Source organism: Ovis canadensis, chromosome 19, assembly GCF_042477335.2.
Source record: "Ovis canadensis isolate MfBH-ARS-UI-01 breed Bighorn chromosome 19, ARS-UI_OviCan_v2, whole genome shotgun sequence".
Taxonomy (NCBI): Eukaryota; Metazoa; Chordata; class Mammalia; order Artiodactyla; family Bovidae; genus Ovis; species Ovis canadensis.
Window position 1 is genome coordinate 34,538,737 of NC_091263.1, and position 24,917 is coordinate 34,563,653.

Below are 24,917 nucleotides of genomic sequence, written 5' to 3' on the forward strand. Positions count from 1 at the left end.
CAAAAATGCTTGCTATTTCTTCACTAATTCACTACCCCAAACCCAAATCCCTTTGTTCTATCAATTCCACGTGTTTATCACTTCCTTGTCTAAAATTTATCAGATCTGGCTACCTTGACCATTTCTTTAATCTCATATATTATGAGACTCTCATACATACAAAATTAAATTCATTTTCTTTTTATGCCAATTTAATAGTTAAATTGTTAGACTAGCCAAAGAACTTAGAAGGAAACAGTTTTCCATCCTTACATTTAGTAGACCTGCAAAAGGTTTCTCTCTTCTTTCATTTCCTATTTGTTATTCATTGCAGCTCATAGTCTGAAGGTAGATGTAAATTTGCAGAAGGTTACATGCTGCAAATAATTTTTATCCAAGAGAAAACAAATACTTTTGTTTAGTTGAAACGACTCCCTAAAAGTTATACTCTTGTTCTATAATCTTAGAGGACATTCACTAGGTTTGTAACTGTTTTTACAATCTTCCTTTGATACTCTTGTGTGTGTATGTATGTTCTCAGTAGTGTCTGAATCTTTGCAACCCCCTGGACTGTAGCCTGCCAGGCTCCTCTGTCCATGGGATTTTCCAGGCATGAATATTGGAGAGAGTTGCCATTCCTTCTCCAGGGGATCTTTCTGACCTCATTTCTTGCATTTCCTGTCTTAGCAGGTAGATTCTTTACCACTGCACCACAAGGGAAGCCCAAACCGATTGTAATCATTTTGGTCTCTGAAATCCTCCTTTGAGCTAGGTTTGTCTTTCTATTGGTTCTATTATTAATGAGCAAAAAAAAAAAAAAAAACAACTTTAAAGACATATCTATATAAGAAATATGTGTTTTAATTTTTTGAAAATTACACAGTGACATTATTTAACCCTCAGAGTCTTACTTTTCTCATTGCAAAATATAAATAATAACTTCCTCAGACTGTTGGGAAGATTAAATGAAAGATGCTTCCATTCCAGTAGTCAGTGCTCATTAAATGTTCTAAGATAGTAAAAACTGCCAGGCTTCAATAGTACGTGAACTGTGAACTTCCAGATGTTCAAGCTGGATTCAGAAAAGGCAGAAGAACCAGAGATAAAATTGCCAACATTCATTGGATCAAGAGTTCCAGAAAAATATCTACTTTTGCTTTATTGACTATGTCAAAGTTTTTGACTGCGTGGATCACAACAAACTGTGGAAAATTCTTCAAGAGATGGGAAAACCAGACCACCTGACCTGCCTCTTGAGAAATCTGTATGCAGGTCAAGAAGCAACAGTTAGAACTGGACATCGAACAACAGACTGATTCCAAATTGGGAAAGGAGTACGTCAAAGCTGTATATTGTCACCCTGCTTATTTATCTTATAGGTAGAGTACATCATGAGAAACGCTGGACTATAGAAAGCAGAAGCTGGAATCAAGATTGCTGGGAGAAATATCAATAACCTCAGACATGCAGATGATACCACCCTTATGGCAGAAAGTGAGAAGAAGAACTAAAGAGTGATAAAAGTGAAAGAGGAGAGTGAAAAAGTTGGCTCAAAACTCAACATTCAGAAAGCTAAGATCATGGCATCCAGTCCAATCACTTCATGGCAAATAGATGGAGAAACAGTGAGAGCCTATTTCTGGGGCTCTAAAATCACTGCAGATGGTGACTGCAGCCATGAAATTAAAAGACCCTTGCTCCTTGGAAGGAAAGTTATCACTAACCTAGACAGCATATTAAAAAGCAGAGACATTACTTTGCCAACAAAGGTCCATCGAATCAAAGCTACTGTTTTTCCAGTAGTCATGTATGGATTTGAGAGTTGGACTATAAAGAAAGCTGAGCACTGAAGAATTAATGCTTTTGAATTGTGGTGTTGGAGAAGACTCTTGAGAGTCCTTTGGACAGCAAGGAGATCCAACCAGTCCATCTTAAAGGAAATCAGTCCTGAATATTCATTGGAAGGACTGATGCTGAAACTGAAACTCCAATACTTTGGCCACCTGATTCGAAGAACTGACTCATTTGAAAAGAGCCTGATGCTGGGGAAGATTGAAGGCAGGAGGAGAAGGGGATGACAGAGGATGAGATGGTTGGATGGCATCACCAACACAATGGACATGAGTTTGAGCAAACTCTGGGAGTTGGTGATGGACAGGGAAACCTGGCGTTCTACAGTCCATGGGGTCACAAAGAATTGGACACAACTGAGCGACTGAACTGAACTGAACTGTAATGTTAACAGCAAGGTTTATGATTGTAATTGTCATTGTTACTATTTCTTTTGTTATTTTTCCAATGCAAATTATGGAATATGTGTATATTTAAGGTTTGAATGAATTCATCTTTGCAAAGAATTAGCTGGGTAAACAAGAAAATCATGAATTTAAGTTCTCTGATAGTTAGGCAAGGAATCTCAAATGCTTTAAGTTAAAGATTATTTTTAGAAAAATCCTCTCATTTTGGCAATTCTATATGAAAAAATAAAAATAAATTACTTAGAAAATGAGATAAAAATGACATAATACCAAATAATCTTATTTTTAAATTTATTCATTAGACATAAAACCATTGTTGGTTTCCTAAAAATATCTAAATGTTTTCTCTCAAGTTCTTAATTTATTTTGCTGTGAACCGTTTGTAAACAGCTTGGGGACTAGCACTCATTCATAGACTATTCGCTTGGGGAAGAAACGGTGTAAGATTCACCAAATAATGAAGTGATGCTCCTTAGTACGAAATGTTCAGCTCTATGACATTAACCTCCAGCTGCCACTGACACTAACTCAATATGCTGGGATCATTATATTGTCTCTGAATTTCACGCTGGCACAGACAGCCACTTTGGAAGTCTACGATGAGCAGAAATTAGCTCATATATCACCAGCCACATATTCTTTAGTTTTAAACTACAAAGTCAGAGTAATAGGAAGATGGTTTACACAAGTGAGAGCAAAGATAAATGAATGATGTCAGAGCAGCTAACACAACCACTAGGCCTGAATGACAAGCACATCTCTTTTGCCTGATGAATTAAGCCCTGAAGACAATGGAATCCTACAAAGGAAAACTTAAAATTTGCCTTATTTATATTTTCCTTTAAAGTTTGAATCTCAAAAAGATTAACTTGGAGCCAATTTCTGTTTGCATTACTTGCTTTGTCATGCAAAAGTAATGCTGGCCTACTTTGCCTTTTCTTAATTAGGGGTTGAAGAGCAAACGTTTCATCCATTCTAATGCTACCAGCTCATCCTTTACTCCCCCACCCTCAAGCCACTTTCTTTCTTATGGAGATTTTTCTCCTTTGGGTAAGGTGTTTCAGTTCAATTCAGTTCAGGTGCTTAGTCCTTTCTGACTCTTTGAGACCACATGGACTGCAGCACACCAGGCCTCCCTGTCCATCACCAACTCCCAGAGTTTACTCAAACTCATGTCCATTGAGTTGCTGATGCCATCCAACCATCTCATCCTCTGTCGTCTCCTTCTCCACCCGCCTTCAATCTTACCCAGCATCCGGGTTTTTTCAAATGAGTCAGTTTTTTGCATCAGGTGGCCAAAGTATTGGAGTTTCAGCTTCAGTATCAGTCCTTCCAATGAATATTCAAGACTGATTTCCTTTAGGATGGACTGGTTGGCAAGGTGCTTAGTTACATGTTAATAGTCACCAGCCTTTAAACAAAGCGCAGTTGTATGATGTGTTTGTGAAAAGAGCAAGGGTTTAGCTCCTGGACCAAGAAGTGCAATTAGAATCCTAACAGGAAACTCTTTGGCCTAAGCCAATAAGCCAGACCTTCAGTGGGCCACTAGTCACTGTTTGAACTCTCCAGGGAAAAGTAATATTGAAAAAAATATTCTTTGAGTTAGGTGATTTGATTCTATTAACTTCAATTCTAAATATAAATAAAGAAGATATCAGAAGCTAAGTATCCTATGTCAAACCAAGGACATTTTTAACTACATATGGTATCTCATCTTTCCTTGGAAATTACCCATTTGTAAAAATCAAACAAAAAAAGAGAGCAACTTCCTTGTTTTGAGTTAAAATTGACTCGCAATACCTCAATTTTTGCCCATTGGTTACCCTAACAATCTTTTTTTTGGGGGGTGGGGAGTAGGTTCTTCCACTATCAAGTGTCACAGTGGTAAAGAATCTGCCTGCCAATGCCGGAGAGGGTTGGGACTCAGCTTCAGAAAATTTCCTTCTCTGAACTAAAATTGAAAGTATCTGAACTAAACATCTGAAATAGATGCTTAAATATTTGTAAATAGCCTTGATCTGCTATGTGATTTATTCTCTGTGATAAATTAACAGGCATGATAAAAAACTAAGATGTCTTCTGTCCTAAACTCAGACTTTGTTCATGGTGCTCAATCCTAAGAAATTACATTATTCCTATTTAAATTTCATCTCCTTCATTTCTACATTATGTAAATAGACCTTTTAGGACTATGTTGGATCATAATTCTGTTACTAATAAAGGATCTAGAGAAGCGGATGATTATCTAAGGTAAGAAAAATGATTTAATGATGTGTGTGTGTCCTTAGTCCCTCATTCATGACCAACTCTGTGACCCCATGGACTGTAGCTTGCCACGTTCCTCTGTCCTTGGGATTTTCCAGGCAGGAACACTGGACTGGGTTTCCATTTCCTACTCAGGGGATCTTCCCAATCCAAGGATCAAACCTGCATCTACTACATTGGCAGGCAGATTCTTTACCGCTGAGCCATATTTATTACCTGGCCCTTAAGCCAAAGTGTGCTGATGGCTGCTCTATATCATAAATTCTATAAGAGAATAATCTCCTAAATAAATACTGATGACAATCTGAGAAACATGGATCAGTATTACCTTTTAAAAAGAAGACAGTTTACAAAAGTAAAGAAAACAGACAAGTCCCTAAAAGTCAAAGGCTGGACAGAGAAAGACTCCACAAAAAAAGCACACAAAATTCATCAAAAATGATAAAAGAAACATAAAGTGTAAAAAAAGGATTTCATTTTTTAAAATATTTTTGAACGCTTTGCTTCATCGGTTATCACCCTGAACCCAGGTAAGTTTCCAGTTTCTTCAGGAAAAAGTGAAATATTCTCTTTTTTTTTTTTAACTGATTTTTTTTTTATTGGAGTATAATTGCTTTACAATGTTGTATTAGTTTCTGTCATACAATGAAGTGAATCAACTATATGTATTCATATAGGCCTTAGTTTAAATTTTATATGGTCTTCATCCTCTGAGCCTTCAATAAAACGCCACTCAAACATTTGACCAAACAAGCTGGATTTCAGAGACTTTTCTGGGCCAGAGGCAACCTGCCAAACTCACACGCAATGCAGTCCACTGGATAAGGTGAAGGGACAAGACGAGAGGCCCTGATAAACCCAAGTCATGAGGGAGGTTACGGCAGAATACACCAGCAATTCCTAGTGTATTCCAGGAATTGGAGTAATCAGAGGAAGCCTGCAAAGCTGACACTGTGGGCTCATTTTGACTAGGGCCACTGGAAATATTCCTTCTTGTCTATTGCACAATCTCAGAGATGAGCCTGGCAAGCCACTTTGTTTCCTATTTGAGTCTGGAGGGTGTGATTATGACCTATTTCTTAACTTTTCTTCTGTTTGACATTAGCAAACCTTCAATGCCGCTACTGGGACTAGAAATCTAAATGTCAGAGGAAGACCAGAAGCAAACAGGCTGATCATGACTTGATAGAAAGATGAAAGGGGGTTATAGTCTACTCAGTAACTGTATAAGCTTTAATAAAGCCAGACTGCAAATATGTACTTAATGAGAGCAATTTTACTTATTCTCCCATTAGTGTAAAAAGGAAAAACAATAACCCTGTGATGGTTAATTTTACTGACATGTGTCGACTTGATTAGGCTACAGTGCCCAGTTGTTTGGCCAAACACTAAATGTTCCTGTAAAGGTATTTTTTAGATATGACCCACATCTACAGGTATGTTTAAAGCAGGTTACCTTTCATAATATGAGTCTCATCCCAATAGCTAAAGGCCTTAGGAACAAAGAGTTAGGTTTCTGGAAAAAGAAGGAATTCTGTCTTAAGACTGCAACATGGAAATCCTGCCCGAGATCTGAGCTTTCAAGACTCAAGACTGTACACCATCACTTGGTGCCTGAATTTCCATCCTTGCCCTACAGAGTTTAAACTTCTTATCTCCTACAACTGTGTGAGCCAATTTCCTAGAATCAAAATCTTTTACTCTCTTATTCATATTAAATTTACTTTATTTCTTAGATAATCCAAATACCTCTGGATTCTGTCAAAACTGAGTTATAAAGGTAGGGCAAACTGTCCAAAGACAGGAAGAACCTTGCAATAAAGACTTCCATAAGTTACAACAATTATTAAGCATGTACTCTTGGGTTGCTAACTAAGCTAAAAATGGAGATCCAGTACTGACTAGGAAAGTTATTTATTCATTCATTTTTATCAACTAATATTTGTCAAGTGCTGACTGTATGTCAGATAATAATATAGGCACTGGGGATACTGCAGTGAATGAATCAGACCAAACTATCTGCCCTCATGAGACATTATCACAAGTAACCTTGAAAGCAGATTGAAAACACCTTTTATTTTATTTTATTTTTTTTAATTTTAGTTTTATATTTTTTAAATTTTAAAATCTTTAATTCTTACATGCATTCCCAAACATGAACCCCCCTCCCACCTCCCTCCCCAGAACATCTTTCTGGGTCATCCCCATGCACCAGCCCCAAGCATGCTGCATCCCGCGTCAGGCATAGACTGGCGATTCAATTCACATGATAGTATACATGTTAGAATGTCACTCTCCCAAATCATCCCACCCTCTCCCTCTCCCTCTGAGTCCAAAAGTCCGTTATACACATCTGTGTATCTTTCCCTGTCTTGCATACAGGGTCGTCATTGCCATCTTCCTAAATTCCATATATATGTGTTGGTATACTGTATTGGTGTTTTTCTTTCTGGCTTACTTCACTCTGTATAATCGGCTCCAGTTTCATCCATCTCATCAGAACTGATTCAAATGAATTCTTTTTAATGGCTGAGTAATACTCCATTGTGTATATGTACCACTGCTTTCATATCCATTCATCTGCTGATGGACATCTAGGTTGTTTCCATGTCCTGGCTATTATAAACAGTGCTGCGATGAACATTGGGGTACATGTGTCTCTTTCAATTCTGGTTTCCTCGGTGTGTATGCCCAGAAGTGGGATTGCTGGGTCATAAGGTAGTTCTATTTGCAATTTTTTAAGGAATCTCCACACTGTTCTCCATAGTGGCTGTACTAGTTTGTATTCCCACCAACAGTGTAGGAGGGTTCCCTTTTCTCCACAACCTCTCCAGCATTTATTGCTTGCAGATTTTTGGATCGCAGCCATTCTGACTGGTGTGAAGTGGTACCTCATTGTGGTTTTGATTTGCATTTCTCTAATAATGAGTGATGTTGAGCATATTTTCATGTGTTTGTTAGCCATCCGTATGTCTTCTTTGGAGAAATGTCTATTTAGTTCTTTGGCCCATTTTTTGATAGGGTCGTTTATTTTTCTGGAATTGAGCTGTAGAAGTTGCTTGTATATTTTTGAGATTAGTTGTTTGTCAGTTGCTTCATTTGCTATTATTTTCTCCCATTCAGAAGGCTGTCTTTTCACCTCGCTTATATTTTCCTTTGTTGTGCAGAAGCTTTTAATTTTAATTAGATCCCATTTGTTTATTTTTGCTTTTATTTCCAGCATTCTGGGAGGTGGATCATAGAGGATCCTGCTGTGATTTATGTCTGAGAGTGTTTTGCCTATGTTCTCCTCTAGGAGTTTTATAGTTTCTGATCTTACATTTAGATCTTTAATCCATTTTGAGTTTATTTTTGTGTGCGGTGTTAGAAAGTGATCTAGTTTCATTCTTTTACAAGTGGTTGACCAGTTTTCCCAGCACCACTTGTTAAAGAGATTGTCTTTACTCCATTGTATATTCTTGCCTCCTTTGTCAAAGATAAGGTGTCCATATGTGTGTGGATTTATCTCTGGGCTTTCTATTTTGTTCCATTGATCTATATGTCTGTCTTTGTGCCAGTACCATACTGTCTTGATGACTGTGGCTTTGTAGTAGAGCCTGAAGTCAGGCAAGTTGATTCCTCCAGTTCCATTCTTCTTTCTCAAGATTGCTTTGGCTATTCGAGGTTTTTTGTATTTCCATACAAATCTTGAAATGATTTGTTCTAGTTCTGTGAAAAATGTGGCTGGTAGCTTGATAGGGATTGCATTGAATTTGTAAATTGCTTTGCGTAGTATACTCATTTTCACTATATTGAGTCTTTCGATCCATGAACATGGTATATTTCTCCATCTATTAGTGTCCTCTTTGATTTTTTTCATCAGTGTTTTATAGTTTTCTATATATAGGTCTTTAGTTTCTTTAGGTAGATATATTCCTAAGTATTTTATTCTTTTCGTTGCAATGGTGAATGGAATTGTTTCCTTAATTTCTTTTTCTACTTTCTCATTATTTGTGTATAGGAATGCAAGGGATTTCTGTGTGTTGATTTTATATCCTGCAACTTTACTATATTCATTGATGAGCTCTAGTAATTTTCTGGTGGAGTCTTTAGGGTTTTCCATGTAGAGGATCATGTCATCTGCAAACAGTGAGAGTTTTACTTCTTCTTTTCCAATTTGGATTCCTTTTATTTCTTTTTCTGCTCTGATTGCTGTGGCCAAAACTTCTAGAACTATGTTGAATAGTAGCGGTGAAAGTGGACACCCTTGTCTTGTTCCTGACTTTAGGGGAAATGCTTTTAATTTTTCACCATTGAGGATAATGTTTGCTGTGGGTTTGTCATAGATAGCTTTTATTATGTTGAGGTATGTTCCTTCTATTCCTTCTTTCTGGAGAGTTTTTATCGTAAATGGATGTTGAATTTTGTCAAAGGCCTTCTCTGCATCTATTGAGATAATCATATGGTTTTTATTTTTCAATTTGTTAATGTGGTGAATTACATTGATTGATTTGCGGATATTGAAGAATCCTTGCATCCCTGGGATAAAGCCCACTTGGTCATGGTGTATGATCTTTTTAATGTGTTGTTGGATTCTGATTGCTAGAATTTTGTTGAGGATTTTTGCATCTATGTTCATCAGTGATATTGGCCTGTAGTTTTCTTTTTTGTGACATCTTTGTCAGGTTTTGGTATTAGGGTGATGGTGGCCTCATAGAATGAGTTTGGAAGTTTACCTTCCTCTGCAATTTTCTGGAAGAGTTTGAGGAGGATAGGTGTTAGCTCTTCTCGAAATTTTTGGTAGAATTCAGCTGTGAAGCCATCTGGACCTGGGCTTTTGTTTGCTGGAAGATTTCTGATTACAGTATCAATTTCTGTGCTTGTGATGGGTCTGTTAAGATTTTCTATTTCTTCCTGGTTCAGTTTTGGAAAATTGTACTTTTCTAAGAATTTGTCCATTTCTTCCATGTTGCCCATTTTATTGGCATACAACTGCTGATAGTAGTCTCTTATAATCCTTTGTATTTCTGTGTTGTCTGTTGTGATCTCTCCATTTTCATTTCTAATTTTATTGATTTGATTTTTCTCTCTTTGCTTCTTGATGAGTCTGGCTAATGGTTTGTCAATTTTATTTATCCTTTCAAAGAACCAGCTTTTGGCTTTGTTGATTTTTGCTATGGTCTCTTTTGTTTCTTTTGCATTTATTTCTGCCCTAATTTTTAAGATTTCTTTCCTTCTACTAACTCTGGGGTTCTCCAACTCTTCCTTTTCCAGTTGCTTTAGTTGTAGAGTTAGGTTATTTATTTGACTTTTTTCTTGTTTCTTGAGGTATGCCTGTATTGCTATGAACTTTCCTCTTAGCACTGCTTTTATAGTGTCCCACAGGTTTTGGGTTGTTGTGTTTTCATTTTCATTAGTTTCTATGCATATTTTGATTTCTTTTTTGATTTCTTCTGTGATTTGTTGGTTATTCAAAAGCAGCAAGGGAAAAACAACAAATAACACACAAGGGGATTCCCATAAGGATAACAGCTGATCTGTCAATAGAAACTCTTCAGGCCAGGAGGGAATGGCAAGACATACTTAAAGTGATGAAAGCCAATAACCTACAGCCCAGATTACTGTACCCAGCAAGGATCTCATTCAAATATGAAGCAGAAATCAAAAACTTTACAGACAAGCAAAAGCTGAGAGAATTCAGCATCACCAAACCAGCTCGCCAACAAATTCTAAAGGATATCCTCTAGACAGGAAACACGAAAAGCGTGTATAAACCCGAACCCAAAACAATAAAGTAAATGGCAATGGGATCATACTTATCAATAATTACCTTAAACGTAAATGGGTTGAACGCCCCAACCAAAAGGCAAAGACTGGCCGAATGGATACAAAAACAAGACCCCTCTATATGCTGCTTACAAGAGACCCACCTCAAAACAAGGGACACATACAGACTGAAAGTGAAGGGCTGGAAAAAGATATACCACGCGAATAGAGACCAAAAGAAAGCAGGAGTGGCAATACTCATATCCGATAAAATAGACTTTAAAACAAAGGCTGTGAAAAGAGACAAAGAAGGCCACTACATAATGATCAAAGGAACAATCCAAGAAGAAGATATAACAATTATAAATATATATGCACCCAATATAGGAGAACCACAATATGTAAGACAAATGCTAACAAGTATGAAAGGGGAAATCAACAATAACACAATAATAGTGGGAGACTTCAATACCCCACTCACACCTATGGACAGATCAACTAAACAGAAAATTAACAAAGAAACGCAAACTTTAAATGATACATTAGATCAGTTAGACCTAATTGATATCTATAGGACATTTCACCCCAAAACAACGAATTTCACCTTTTTTTCAAGTGCTCATGGAACCTTCTCCAGGATAGATCACATCCTGGGCCATAAATCTAAACTTGATAAATTCAAGAAAATCGAAATCATTCCAAGCATCTTTTCTGACCATAATGCATTAAGATTAGATCTCAATTACAGGAGAAAAAATATTAAAAATTCCAACATATGGAGGTTGAACAACACACACTTCTGAAAACACCTTTTAAAAAATTTAATTGCATGCAACTGGAAAGTGTCTCAATATTGTTAAATTAAAATTTACTAGATTCTCTGAAGTGTGAATCTGTACTTGGATTTCACATAAAGGACTATCAGGAAAAGGAAAACTCAAGGATAACTTCTCATGGACAGCTTGCTCTTCTTCCATTTTCAACAGGCAATGCTCTTCTCAGGCACATACATGGCTTGCACATAAGAATATGTGTCTTTGGGCAATGCATTTTGTGCTACTTCAGGCAGAAATAATCTATTTCTGCATGTTCCTCATCCATCAAGTCAGAGATAGAAAATGAGAAGAGGACTTGTAAAAACATCGAATCAGCAAGTTTTCTTAATTTTCTGTTACGCTTCTACTGGAGGCTATACATATTTCAGTGCTGTCCAAAGACTACTCGAGCAGTTGGAGCAGATGCTGTTTGGGGTCCCTTTCCATATCGAGGGACTGATTTGAGTTGTTATCATAGGATTTTGCTTACTGTATATTATTATTCCCTATCTATGAGATAAAGATTATCTATTAGGATACTTTAGGTCAAGAGTAAGAGATGGTTCAGCTAAAAATCTCTTAAATAAGAAAATTTAGTATTTTGGGTAAGAGATCAGAGGTAGTTATTCAGTTCACTCCAGTTCAGTTCAGTCACTCAGTCATGTCGGACTCTTTGGGACCCCATGAATCACAACACGCCAGGCCTCCCTGTCCATCACCAACTCCCGGAGTTCACTAAGACTCATGTCCATCGAGTCAGTGATGCCATCCAGCCATCTCATCCTCTGTCGTTCCCTTCTCCTCCTGCCCCCAATCCCTCCCAGCATCAGAGTCTTTTCCAATGAGTCAACTCTTCGCATGAGCTTTAGCATCATTCCCTCCAAAGAAATCCCAGGGCTGTTCTCCTTCAGAATGGACTGGTTGATTCTCCTTGCAGTCCAAGGGACTCTCAAGAGTCTTCTCCAACACCACAGTTCAAATGCATTGATTCTTCGGCGCTCAGCCTTCTTCACAGTCCAACTCTCACATCCATACATGACCACAGGAAAGACCATAGCCTTGACTATATGGACCTTTGCTTGCAAAGTAATGTCTCTGCTTTTCAATATGCTATCTAGGCTGGTCATAGCTTTTCTTCCAAGGAGTAAGCGTCTTTTAATTTCATGGCTGCAGTCACCATCTGCAGTGCTTTTGGAGCCCCCCAAAATAAAGTCTGACAGTTTCCACTGTTTCCCCATCTATTTCCCATGAAGTGATGGGACCAGATACCATGTTCTTAGTTTTCTGAATGTTGAGCTTTAAGCCAACTTTTTCACTCCTCTTTCACTTTCATCAAGAGGTGTTTTAGTTCCCCTTCACTTTCTGCCATAAGGGTGGTGTCATCTGCATATCTGAGGTTATTGATATTTCTCCCAGCAATCTTGATTCCAGCTTGTGCTTCTTCCAGCCCAGCGTTTCTCATGATGTACTCTGCATAGAAGTTAAATAAGCAGGGTGACAATATACAGCCTTGACGTACTCCTTTCCTGATTTGGAACCAGTCTGTTGTTCAATGTCCAGTTCTAACTGTTGCTTCCTGACCTGCATGCCGATTTCTCAAGAGGCAGGTCAGGTGATCTGGTATTCCCATCTCTTTCAGAATTTTGCACAGTTGATTGTGATCCACACAGTCAAAGGCTTTGGCACAGTCAATAAAGCAGAAATAGATGTTTTTCTGGAACTCTCCTGCTTTTGCAATGATCCAACAGATGTTGGCAATTTGATCTCTGGTTCCTCTGCCTTTTCTAAAACCAGCTTCAACATCAGGAAGTTCACGGTTCACGTATTGCTGAAACCTGGCTTGGAGAATTTTGAGCATTACTTTACTAGCGTGCGAGATGAGTGCAATTGTGCGATAGTTTGAGCATTCTTTGGCATCATTGCCTTTCTTTGGAATAGGAATGAAAACTGACCTTTTCCAGTCCTGTGGCCACTGCTGAGTTTTCCAAATTTGCTGGCATACTGAGTGCAGCACTTTCACAGTATCATCTTTCAGGATTTAGGGTTGGTTAATTCACCAGGTCAACTAAAACAGTTTCTTTTTGACTTTTCTGCCCTAAATCTCTCTTCCATCGAGTGTGCTCACGGTTATCAGCTATCTGTAGTGGTTTCAGATATCACACATGGAAAATTTAAAGGTTGCAAAAAACAAAGACTACAGCCCTTCCTGTGGCTCCTCTTAAAGAGTGAGGAAAGCTCTCCCAGAGGTCCTGAAACCATATTCCTTCCTTCACCTTGGCCAGAAAATAACATGTGCCCATTTATAAGCCAGTCATTGTGAAAGGAATCAAACTACTAGGACTGGCTTAAGCCAATCCTGGATTAGAAGATTGACAATCTAAGACTGTGTAGCCTGTAGACCTCTAATTCCTGGAAAATAAGACATCAGAAAACTTTCTGAGTATTAGCAAGGAAATGGGGTGATTTGTTGCCTAGAGATGTGATAGTATCTGTAATAGAAAATTATGTATTTCTGGAAAATAGACATATATTCTAACTAGGAAGTTCCCTGCAAGATGACTGGCACTCAGAGTTAGCAGTATCAAATGGTGGAATCACCAGGTGGAAGAGGGAGTTAGAAGTAAATACTGGGGTTGGGACCCACTCACAAAGGGTCTGATTTAATAGCATTTAAACACAGTCTAAGATGTCACAATTTTTAAAAGCCTCGAGGTGATTCTGATATAAGCAAAGTTGGAGAAATACTGTTCTATTTCAAGCTTTAATGTGCACATGTATCACCAAGGAATCTGGCTAATCACCTGAAGATCCTGATTCAGTTAGTGGCATTTCTAAACATCTCCTAATGATGCTAATGCTGCAGGTCACGCTTTAGGATGCAAGACTCTAATTTCATGGCCTCCTCTAGTCTGTGGTCCCATCATAACGACTGTTGTATGTAATTTGCCTGGTGCAGCTGAGATCTCAACTCAACCAGATTTCTTACAAAAAACTAGAAAACTGTTCACCCCAGAGTAGGTATTTCATAACTGTTCATTGAATCAACATTTTTGAATATTGCAGGGAGCCTGTCTCTGAGTGGTAGTGTGTGACAGGTGGACCATGCTTGAAAATGGAACTCTGAGGTTCCCAGACGAGAAATTCTAGAATAGCCAAGCCATAATGATTGATTCCATTTGACTGCCTGTGGGCCTTGGTGGCGGACAATTGGTTAAGTTCTGGAGACTGTGATGCTATGTGGAAAGCCAGCCTAAGTGTTCACACACAGATCTTACCTTCACTTAGGAGATAAGCTGCCAAAAGTGATTAGGTGAGAAGTAGCAGTTAAAGCCAAGTCTGCATGCAGACAGCTGCCTCTTTTCCCTCTGGAAATTTGTAGAATATAACTTTTTTTAATTTTAATTTTTATATTTGAAGGTATGTACTAGCCTGCATGAGACCCAAGAGGGACAATGAAAAGCTATTTTATTTTAGGATGACCATGATCGTCCTTGAGTAGCTCTAAAGAGCAAGGCATGGCTTTAAAGCATAAAGAGTCTGCTCCTTTTTTCACAAAATTGTAATAGTCCACTGCACAGGTAAGCCAAGGAGAATACAGCCATTAGAGGCACCTCTGAGCAGCAGTGAATTATTCTCCCACATTACACGTGATAGTCACCCAGAAACTGGACCCTTGCTGCTTACCTTTGCCCCGCTCACAGCAATGTAACACAGGACAGAATACCCAAATACTTCACTCATACAGGAGTGTCAGGTGTGAGCTGCTGTCCTAACATGTAATTTTGCAACCAGCAGGATAGGCTGTTTCTGAACTGCTTCTAGCTGACATAAGCAAATCTTGATGCAAGCTGTGTGGAGAAACACATGAATACTCAAATGTACACACGTCTCCAGTTCCACAGTTGTCCTTCCAAGTTGTATTTATCTTGACCACCAGGGACAGTGCTATCGTCATCTTTTAATTTTTCAATTGAAATGAAGCTTAATTTTCAAATTCCAGAGCTTAAAGAAGCTGAAATACTGAGCAAAAGTGAAATGACAATTAAACTGCAAAAGTATATTTACTTTTTTTTGTTTCACAAATGATATTATACATATTTCAGTGCCTTTCTTCCGTATCATCCCGCCCTTACCCTCTCCCACAGAGTCCAAAAGACTGTTCTATACATCTGTGTCTCTTTTGCTGTCTCGCATACAGGGTTATCGTTACCTTCTTTCTAAATTCCATATATATGCATTAGTATACTGTATTCGTGTTTCTCTTTCTGGTTTATTTCACTCCATATAATAGGCTCCAGTTTCATCCACCTCATTAGAACTGATTCAAATGTATTCTTTTTAATGGGTGAGTAATATTCCATTGTGTATATGTACCACAGCTTTCTTATCCATTCATCTGCTGATGGACATCTGTTGCTTCCATGTCCTGGCTATTATAAACAGTGCTGCGATGAACATTGATGAACATTGTGGAACACGTGTCTCTTTCAATTCTGGTTTCCTCAGTGTGTATGCCCTGCAGTGGGATTGTTGGGTCATATGGCAGTTCTATTTCCAGTTTTTTAAGGAATCTCCACATTTTCTCCATAGTGGCTAAACTAGTTTGCATTCCCATCAACAGTGTAAGAAGGCTCCCTTTTCTCCACACCCTCCCCAGCATTTATTGCTTGTAGGCTTTTGGATAGCAGCCATTCTGACTGGCGTGAAATGGTACCTCATTGTGGTTTTGATTTGCATTTCTCTGATAATGAGTGATGTTGAGCATCTTTGCATGTGTTTGTTAGCCATCTGTATGTCTTCTTTGGAGAAATGTCTGTTTAGTTCTTGGCCCATTTTTTGATTAGGTCATCTATTTTTCTGGAATTGAGCTGCAGGAGTTGCTTATATATTTTTGAGATTAATTTTTTATCAGTTGCTTCATTTGCTATTATTTTCTCCCATTCAGAAGGCTGTCTTTTCACCTTGCTTACAGTTTCCTTTGTTGTGCAGAAGCTTTTAAGTTTAATTAGGTCCCATTTGTTTATTTTTGCTTTTATTTCTAGTATTCTGGGAGGTGGGTCATAGAGGATCCTGCTGTGATTTATGTCAGAGAGTGTTTTGCCTATGTTCTCCTCTTGGGGTTTTATAGTTTCTGGTCTTACATTTAGATCTTTAATCCATTTTGAGTTTTGTGTATGGTGTTAGAAAGTGTTCTAGTTTCATTCTTTTACAAATGGTTGACCAGTTTTTCCAGCACCATTTATTAAAGAGATTGTCTATTCTCCATTGTATATTCTTGCCTCCTTTGTCAAAGATAAGGCGTCCATAGGTGTGTGGACACCTTAAAACTATATTTACTTTTAATAGCTAGATCATCCTTTCCCAGAGGTAACTGGATGAGTTCATCAGCTTGCCTCTGGCCAAAGTTTTAAATCCTTTCTTCTCTGCACAACCAACTGGCTCTCTCAGTTCTAGCCCTGCTTTAGTCCTTTCGTCGTCTCTCTATGAAATGCAGTTAATTTTTGCATACCCATGCTTGCAGGCTCTAGAACTCATGTTATGGAGGGCTTGGAGACACTTCAGCTGGGGCCACCCTTTCTGGATTTGATTCTAAGTTTTGAACCATACTAGCCATGTTACTACAACCTTTTGTGATTCAATTTTCCCACAGTTAAAATCTAGCTAATAATCTGTACTAGGCTGTTTGAATATTAAATTATTTAATGCATATAAACTTTTCTGAAGAATGCCTCAGAAAATGGTATTACATGTAATTTTTTATCACAGTGATGGGATTTGATGGTTTATTTTTTTCTCTTAATACATATTGTTGCTCTCTCCAATTTAAAACAAATGAATATTTTTATAATATAAAAATTAAATGTATACATTTATTATATGGGCTTCCCTCATAGCTCAGTTGGTAAAAGATCTGCCTGCAATGCCAGAGACCCCGGTTCGTTTTCTGGGTCAGCAGATCCCCTAGAGAAGGGATAGGCCACACAGTCCTGTATTCTTGGGTTTCCCTTGTGGCTCAGCTGATAAAGAATCCACTCATAATCCAGGAGACCCAGGGTCGGGAAGATTCCCCTGCAGAAGTGAAAGGCTACCCACACCAGTATTCTAGCCTGGAGAATTCCATGGACTGTATGGCCCATGTGGTTGCAAAGAGTCAGACACAGCTGAGCGACCTTCACTCACTCAAATTTATTATATATTGAAAATATATGTAAGATGCATAATCACATATTATATAAAATAAATATTTATATTATATATATAATTATATATATGTATATATATATATGAACACTAGTTAGCTGCACACACACACACACACACACACGTTGGTTAGCTACTGCTGCCTAACACACTATCCCAAAATCACTAATTTAAAAGCCATTTATTACCACAGCTCATGGATATGCTGGTTGAAAGATCTTAGCCAGGCTCACTCATGCATCTGAGGGTTGGCTGAAGGTTCTGTTTCAGCATTGGCTTGGTTGTGGGGCAGGTCTGCTCTGCACATCTCTCATCTCCTCAGGACCAGTGGGACAGCCCAGGCAGTCCTCCTTATGGCAGTGGCAGAAGCACAAGAGAGCAAATAGAAACATGCAAGACTTTTTGGTGCCTAGACTCAGAAGGAATAAATGTCTGTCCCACTGCTACTGAACCAAGGAAGCCACATAGCCAAAATCAGAATTAAGAGCCAGCTTTTTATGTGAGAGAATCTGTAAAGATACAGAGAAAAATGATGGATTGTATACTTGGAAGACAGGAAAACTGAGATGGAGACCACCATCTTTCTGAGCCTTTCAAAGCACCAGTTGGAGTTTACTATTACCCTGTCACCATGACTGGAATCGTGACACTTGGAGGCACATGCTCCCAGCTTCAAACTGCACACAGTTACTTGATAACTATGCCACCATGGCAAGTCCCTTCACCTCCCTGAATCTCAGCTTTCTGTTTATAACATGGAGATAAAAATAGTGCTAGCCTCATTATATTTTAAATAATGAAATGAGGCAATCCCTGTAAAGTTCTTAGAAAGTGCTTAAGGGACAAGGGATAAGGACTGTGAGGACACAGCAAGTGCTCAATATTTGTTGACAGCCTTGGCGTGGCTTAAATTCTACATCTTCAGTAAAGCTGTCATAAGCTTACCAAACAGAACTAATGTTTTCCTCTGAAGGTCTTTACTTCAATAACCACTTCTACTGGTCATCTGATGTGCATCATACACAGAGTGGCTTTGTGTTTATTTAGGTACCTCTCTCACTGGCCTGGAGAAGGCAGTGGCAACCCACTCCAGTATTCTTGCCTGCAAAATCCCATGGATGGAGGAGCCTGGTAGGCTGCAGTCCATGGGGTCGCTGAGTCGGACACGACTGAGCGACTTCCCTTTCACTTTTCACTTTCATGCATTGGAGAAGGAAATGGCAACCCACTCCAGTATTCTTGCCTGGAGAATCCCAGGGATAGGAGAGCCTGGTGGGCTGCCGTCTATGAAGTCGCACAGAGTCGGACACGACTGAAGTGACTTAGTAGCAGCAGGATTGTGTGTGTGTGCATATATATATATATACACACACACATATTCACTTGCATGGCCAGCATTTCAGAACAATTCCTCTGAAATAAATACGTATTTTCTCAAAGATACTTCAAACATTTGGGGGCATTGTTGAAGCCTAAAGAAGGCTAAATCGTAATATCTAAAACCACTTAAAAGATGATGTGATTTTTAAAATCTTTACTGTAAGGAAGGATCAAAATTGGTGAAAAATAAAATATTCTGCATAGATATATTTTTGTTTTGAAGGGCCTGTTCACTGGAGTAATGGCTACACAGGTTAAGTGAATTTGCAAATCAAATATTTATCTTCTCCCCACATACTACAAAAGGCTAATAAAAATGTATATTTAATCCCAGAATCCCAGAGAGAATCAGAGAATGAAAGCAGGAGAGAGAGAAAAAGAAAAAGAATTTTACCCTGCATAGTCAATATTCTAATTTATAGAATAATACTTCCTTTCAATTATGACTCACTCTGACACCAAAGCAATCGACTGGTTCTTTTTTCAAAAAAAGTTCTACTCTGCTGGACTGGTATAGTACCACAGAAAATTAATGAAAAATTTATTTAAATGTTAGAAACCAAAACCTATAATTCAATCTAAGTCAGTTGCTCAATGTTGAGAATGATCTTGGCTCACAAACAGGTTTCTTCCTGCCAAGTTACTCGGTCCTTTACTCTACACCAGTGACTGCCAACCCCTCAGCCACAAACTCCTAGTGGCTTGTCGAATTACAGCAAGTAGATTGTGAATCTGCTCACCTACCAAGTAAGATCTATAAGATAAATAAGTCATATATTCTGCTTATGCGCCTTATTTTTATAATAATGTTTTAAACTCTTTTAAAATGAATGATTATAATCAAAAGGTATCTATGAAACAACTTGATATTAAAAAATTAGACTGGGACATTGGAGTCCAAAAAGTTGGATAATGACTACCATAGGCACCCCTGGCTGCTGCTCTAACCAACTTCTGATCTATGGAAAATGGGGTTAGCATAATGGCCCTATTGTTAAATCATTTGTGTTCTACTTTTCACAATCAAATAATTGTACTCATTGCTTATGTTTTTCCACTACCTTTTCAAAAAGATTTTTTTTTTCCCCTCAAGCAACAGAGCAGTAGGATCTTTCTATGTACCACATTATCCCAGTGGTTTCTTGAAACTTTAATGATGTGGCCTCAGGGATGATGAGATTTCATAATATTCTACATCTATCTTCAAAACCACTTTTCACTTATAGTTTTCAATAATCAAAACTTGACAATTTTCATATGATACTTGCATTTTTTATAGAACAAAAATATGTATTTCTCCCTTTAAATTTTTATTGGGCATTCATTGTTTTATAGTACCGCTTATAATTTTTTCAGACTTTTGAAATTTATTGTGCTCTAAGTACCTATAAAGCAGTTTTTTTTTCTGACATGTTTGCCAAAAGATTTTATAAGGCTATAATACAGATAGCATTTTTATCAAAGTAAAAATCAACACTTGTTCAGAATACCACCACAAACTAAGACTTTCTTCTGAAATTCTCTTATACATGACCCGAAACTCATAGATTTTATGTAATTACCTAACAGTAGTAACAATAACAAAATCATGTGATCATCTAAATAAGTACAGAAAAAGTATTTGACAAAATTCAACATCTTTTCATGATTAAAAATTCTCAATATATTGAGTATAGAAGAAACATAACATAATAAAGATAGCTCAGTTGGTAAAGAATCTGCCTGCAATGCAGGAGACCCCTGTTTGACTCCTGGGCTGGGAAGATCCCCTGGAGAAGGGATAGGCTACTTACTCCAGTATTCTTGGGCTTCCCTTGTGGCTCAGGTGGTAAAGAATCTGCCTGCAATGCTGGAGACCTGGGTTCGACCCCTGGGTTGGGAAGATCCCCTGGAAAAGAGAATGGCTATCCACTCCAGTATTCTGACCTGGAGAATTCCATGGACTGTATAGTCCATGAGGTGGCAAAGAGTTGAACACAACTGAGCGACTTTCATTTCCACTTTCAAGACAAACACCATCTAACATCATACCCACTGGCTTTTACCAGTTGTTCAAAGCTTTTCCTCTAAGATCACAAAGAGTTCCCATCTTCACTACTCTTATTCAGCATGATACTGGATGCATTAGCCAATAAGAAGTCACATTAGAAAAAAAAAAAAAGCATCAAAGTCAGGAAAGAAGAAAAATTGTCACTGTTTGCCGATGTTACAATCTTATACACAGAAACTTTAAGACATCATTAAAGAAAATTAGAACTCATCAATGAATTAAGTAAATAAGAAGGCTATAAAATCAATATAGATAAATCAGTTGTATTTTCATACACTAACAAGCTATCTGAAAAAGAAATAAAACAATCCCATTCATAATATGTCCAAAACAATAAAATACTTAAGATAAATTTAACAAAGAAGGTAAAAAACCTGTACACCAAACACTGTAAGACATTGAGGAAAGAAACTGACAAATGCATAAATAAACAGAAAAGATATCCATGTTCATGGGTCTGAAGAATTAATATTATTAAAATGTCTGTACTACCCAAAGTGACCTATAGGTTCAAGGGAATCCCTATCACAATGCCAATGACATTATTTCACAGAAATAGAAAAAACAATCCTAAAATTCATATAAAATTACATAAGACCTGGAATAGCCAAAGCAAGCTTGAGATAAACAATGGTGGAAATACCAAATTTCCTAATTTCAAGCTATGCAACAAAGCCTCAGTAATTAGAACAGCATTGTTTTGTTGGAAATAACATAAAAACAGATACAGAAGAAGGGAACAGAAGTCAGAACCCAAAGATAAGCTTGTGCTGATACGGTGAACTAATATTTGACAAAAAAGCCAAGAACATTTAGTGGGGGATGATAGTGCTTTCAATAAATACTGTTGGGTAAACTGGATATCCTTACACAAAACTGTGAAAATGAATGTCTATATTACACTGCTTGAAAAAAATTAACTCAAAGTAGATTAAGGACAAATACAAGATTCAAAACCATCAAACTCTTTGAAAAAGACAGGAGAAAAGCTCTTTGACATTGGTTTCACAATTTTTTTTTATATGATGCCAAAAGTACAAGCAAGAAAAGCAAAAATAAACAAAGGAGACTATGTGAAACTAAAAAGCATATACACACAAAAGAACCAACAAAGTAAAAAGGCAACCTCCAAAACAGGAGAAAATACATGCAAACTATATATTCTGACTAAGGGTTAGTATTCAAATATATATGAACTATACATCTCAATCCGAGAAAGCAATGGCACCCCACTCCAGTACTCTTGCCTGGAAAATCCCATGGACGGAGGAGCCTGGTAGGCTGCAGTCCATGGCATCGCGAAGAGTTGGACACGACTGAGTAACTTCACTTTCACATTTCACTTTCATGTATTGGAGAAGGAAATGGCAACCCACTCCAGTGTTCTTGCCTGGAGAATCCCAGGGCCAGGGGAGCCTGGTGGGCTGTCGTCTATGGGGTCGCACAGAGTCAGACACGATTGAAGCGACTTAGCAGCAGCAGGAGCAGAATACATCTCAATAAAAACAGATACACAAAAGAACCCAAACAGGCAATTTTTCAAAGAAGTATACAAATGGCCAATAGGTACATGAAAAGATGCTCAACAACACTAATCATCAGAGAAATGCAAATTAAAACCACAGTGAGATATCATCTTGCACCTGTTACAATGACTATTGGTAGGAAGATAAGAGAGAAAAAAGTACTGGTGAGAGTGTGGAGAAAAGGAACTCCTTGTGCACTGCTGATGGAAATGTAAACTGATGCAGCCACTATTGAATATAAAACAGGTTTCTCAAAACTAAAATTAGAACTAGGAGATGGTCCAGCAGTACCACCTCTGGATAACAGATATAAAAGTGATGAAATAACTGAAAGATAGAGCTGCACCCTCATGTTCACTGCAGCATTATTCACAAAAGTCAAGACATGGGAACAATCTGAGTGTTTGCCAATGAATAAATGGATATAAAGGATGTGGCAAATGCACACACACACACACACACACACACACACACACACACACACACACTGGAACGTTGTTCAACCATGAGAAGAAAAGAAAATTCTGCCATTAGAAAAAAAAAAAAAAAGCTATGACCAACCTGGACAGCATTATAAAGTAGAGACATTACTTTGCCAACAAAGGTCTGTCTCCTCAAGGCTATGGTCTTTTCCAGTAGTCATGTATGGGTGTGACGGTTGGAAATCAGTCCTGAATATTCATTGGAAGAACTGATGCTGAAGCTGAAACTCCAATACTTTGGCCACCAGATGCAAAGAACTGACTCATTGGAAAAGACCTTGATGCTGGGAAAGATTGAAGGTGGGAGGAGAAGGGGACGACAGAGGATGAGATGGTTGGATGGCATCAGCGACATGATGGCATGTGGACATGACTTTGAGTAAGCTCCGGGAGTTGGTGATAATAGGGAAGCCTGGCGTGCTGCAGTCCATGTGGTTCCAAAGGGTTGGACATGACTGAGCGACTGAACTGAACTGAATTGAACTGCTGTTAGCATCAATATGATGGACTGTGAGGGAATTATGCTAAATGAAATAATTTAGATAGAAGGCAAACGTGAACTCAGTTATATGTGAAATCCAAAAACGTGGAAGTCACATAACAGGAGAATGGTAGTTGCCTCAAGTAGGGGTAAGAGTAAATGGATGAAGGTGGTCAAAGGGTAGGAACTTCCATTTATAAAATGAGCAAATTTTAGGAATCTAAGGTACATTGTGAGGACAATAATTAACAACATTGTATATTATACCTAAAAGTCGGTAAGAAAATAGATCTCAAAATTTCTTTGCACATACACACACAAGTGGTATTAACTCTGAAGTGGTGGATGCGTTAACTATTCCCATAGTGGAATCATTTCCCACTTGATATGTCTATCAAATCATCACACCAGACACATTAAAATTATACAACATAATAAATTATTTCTCAGATCAGCTGTAAGGAAATAAAGTGAGGAGGATTTATTCAAACAAAAGGTATCATACCAGGAAGATCACAATGTAAAGGAGATCTGACTGAACTTGGAAAGCATATGTTTTCATACAGGAAAACTGTTCTGCTTTGTTTCAGATAAGTGTTTTTTATAACTTTTGATTCTTCAAGATAGTTCATTAACCAAGTTTTCACATAAAAAGTAAGAAAAACCTTCATTCTGTAGAAATTATATCTATATGATTGAGTCTGCAATTTACCAACTTGTTACTTATTTTCGACACTAATTTCTTCAAGACTCTAAGGAGGACCAGATAGCTAGACAGATAGGGAGCCCATGTAGATCAATTCACCACAAGAATAAATCCAGAGACTTCAGAAAAAATCTTTAACCTTCCAGCTTAGAAGAGGAATAAGTCTATATGCCAGTTATGCTTAGAAATGTTTGTTTAATACTCTAAGCTTTGACATTGTTGAGTTACATAAGAATATGCTGTTGATTTTTTAAAATTTCTACTATATCTTGGTGGCTTCTTGTGATTTTTGATAATCCCTTTATGAATTTTTTGGTTAAGTGCTTTGGAATAAAGAGTTGTATAATATCAGAAGAATAATGTAGAAGTACAAATTAAACCAATAATATCCAAAAGTTGCATGTCAAATATGCCCCTCCCTCCCTACAGACACAGTCAAATTATTTTAGCTTATAAAACAAAACCCATCTTTGTAACAGCTTTTATATATCACAGATATCATTTAAGGAAGACCTGTAGGGTATGTTGACAAAATGTATTTTGAGTCTGTCCAGCATAAAAATTTATGAAAAGCTAAAATGTAAGTTATTCTTTGTCACTGCAGTAAATAAGTATTTTTAAGGTTAATAATTTTCCTTGTTAAATAAGAGTGTTTATGTCATATGAACACTAATGAAATGTCCAATCACCCAGTGAAGTATTCGGACTATCTATCATCAGATAATTAATCAGACTATTGCTTCCTCCTTAAAATAGTTAATGCTAAGTCACTTCAGGTGTGTCCGACTCTGTGCGACCCCATAGACGGCAGCCCACCAGGCTCCCCCGTCCCTGGGATTCTCCAGGCAAGAACACTGGAGTGGGTTGCCATTTCCTTCTCCAAGGCATGAAAGTGAAAAGTGAAAGTGAAGTCGCTCAGTAGTGTCCGACCCTCAGCGACCCCATGGACTGCAGCCTACCAGGCTCCTCCATCCATGGGATTTTCCAGGCAAGAGAACAGACTCAAATTACCTCTTCCACATATGTTGC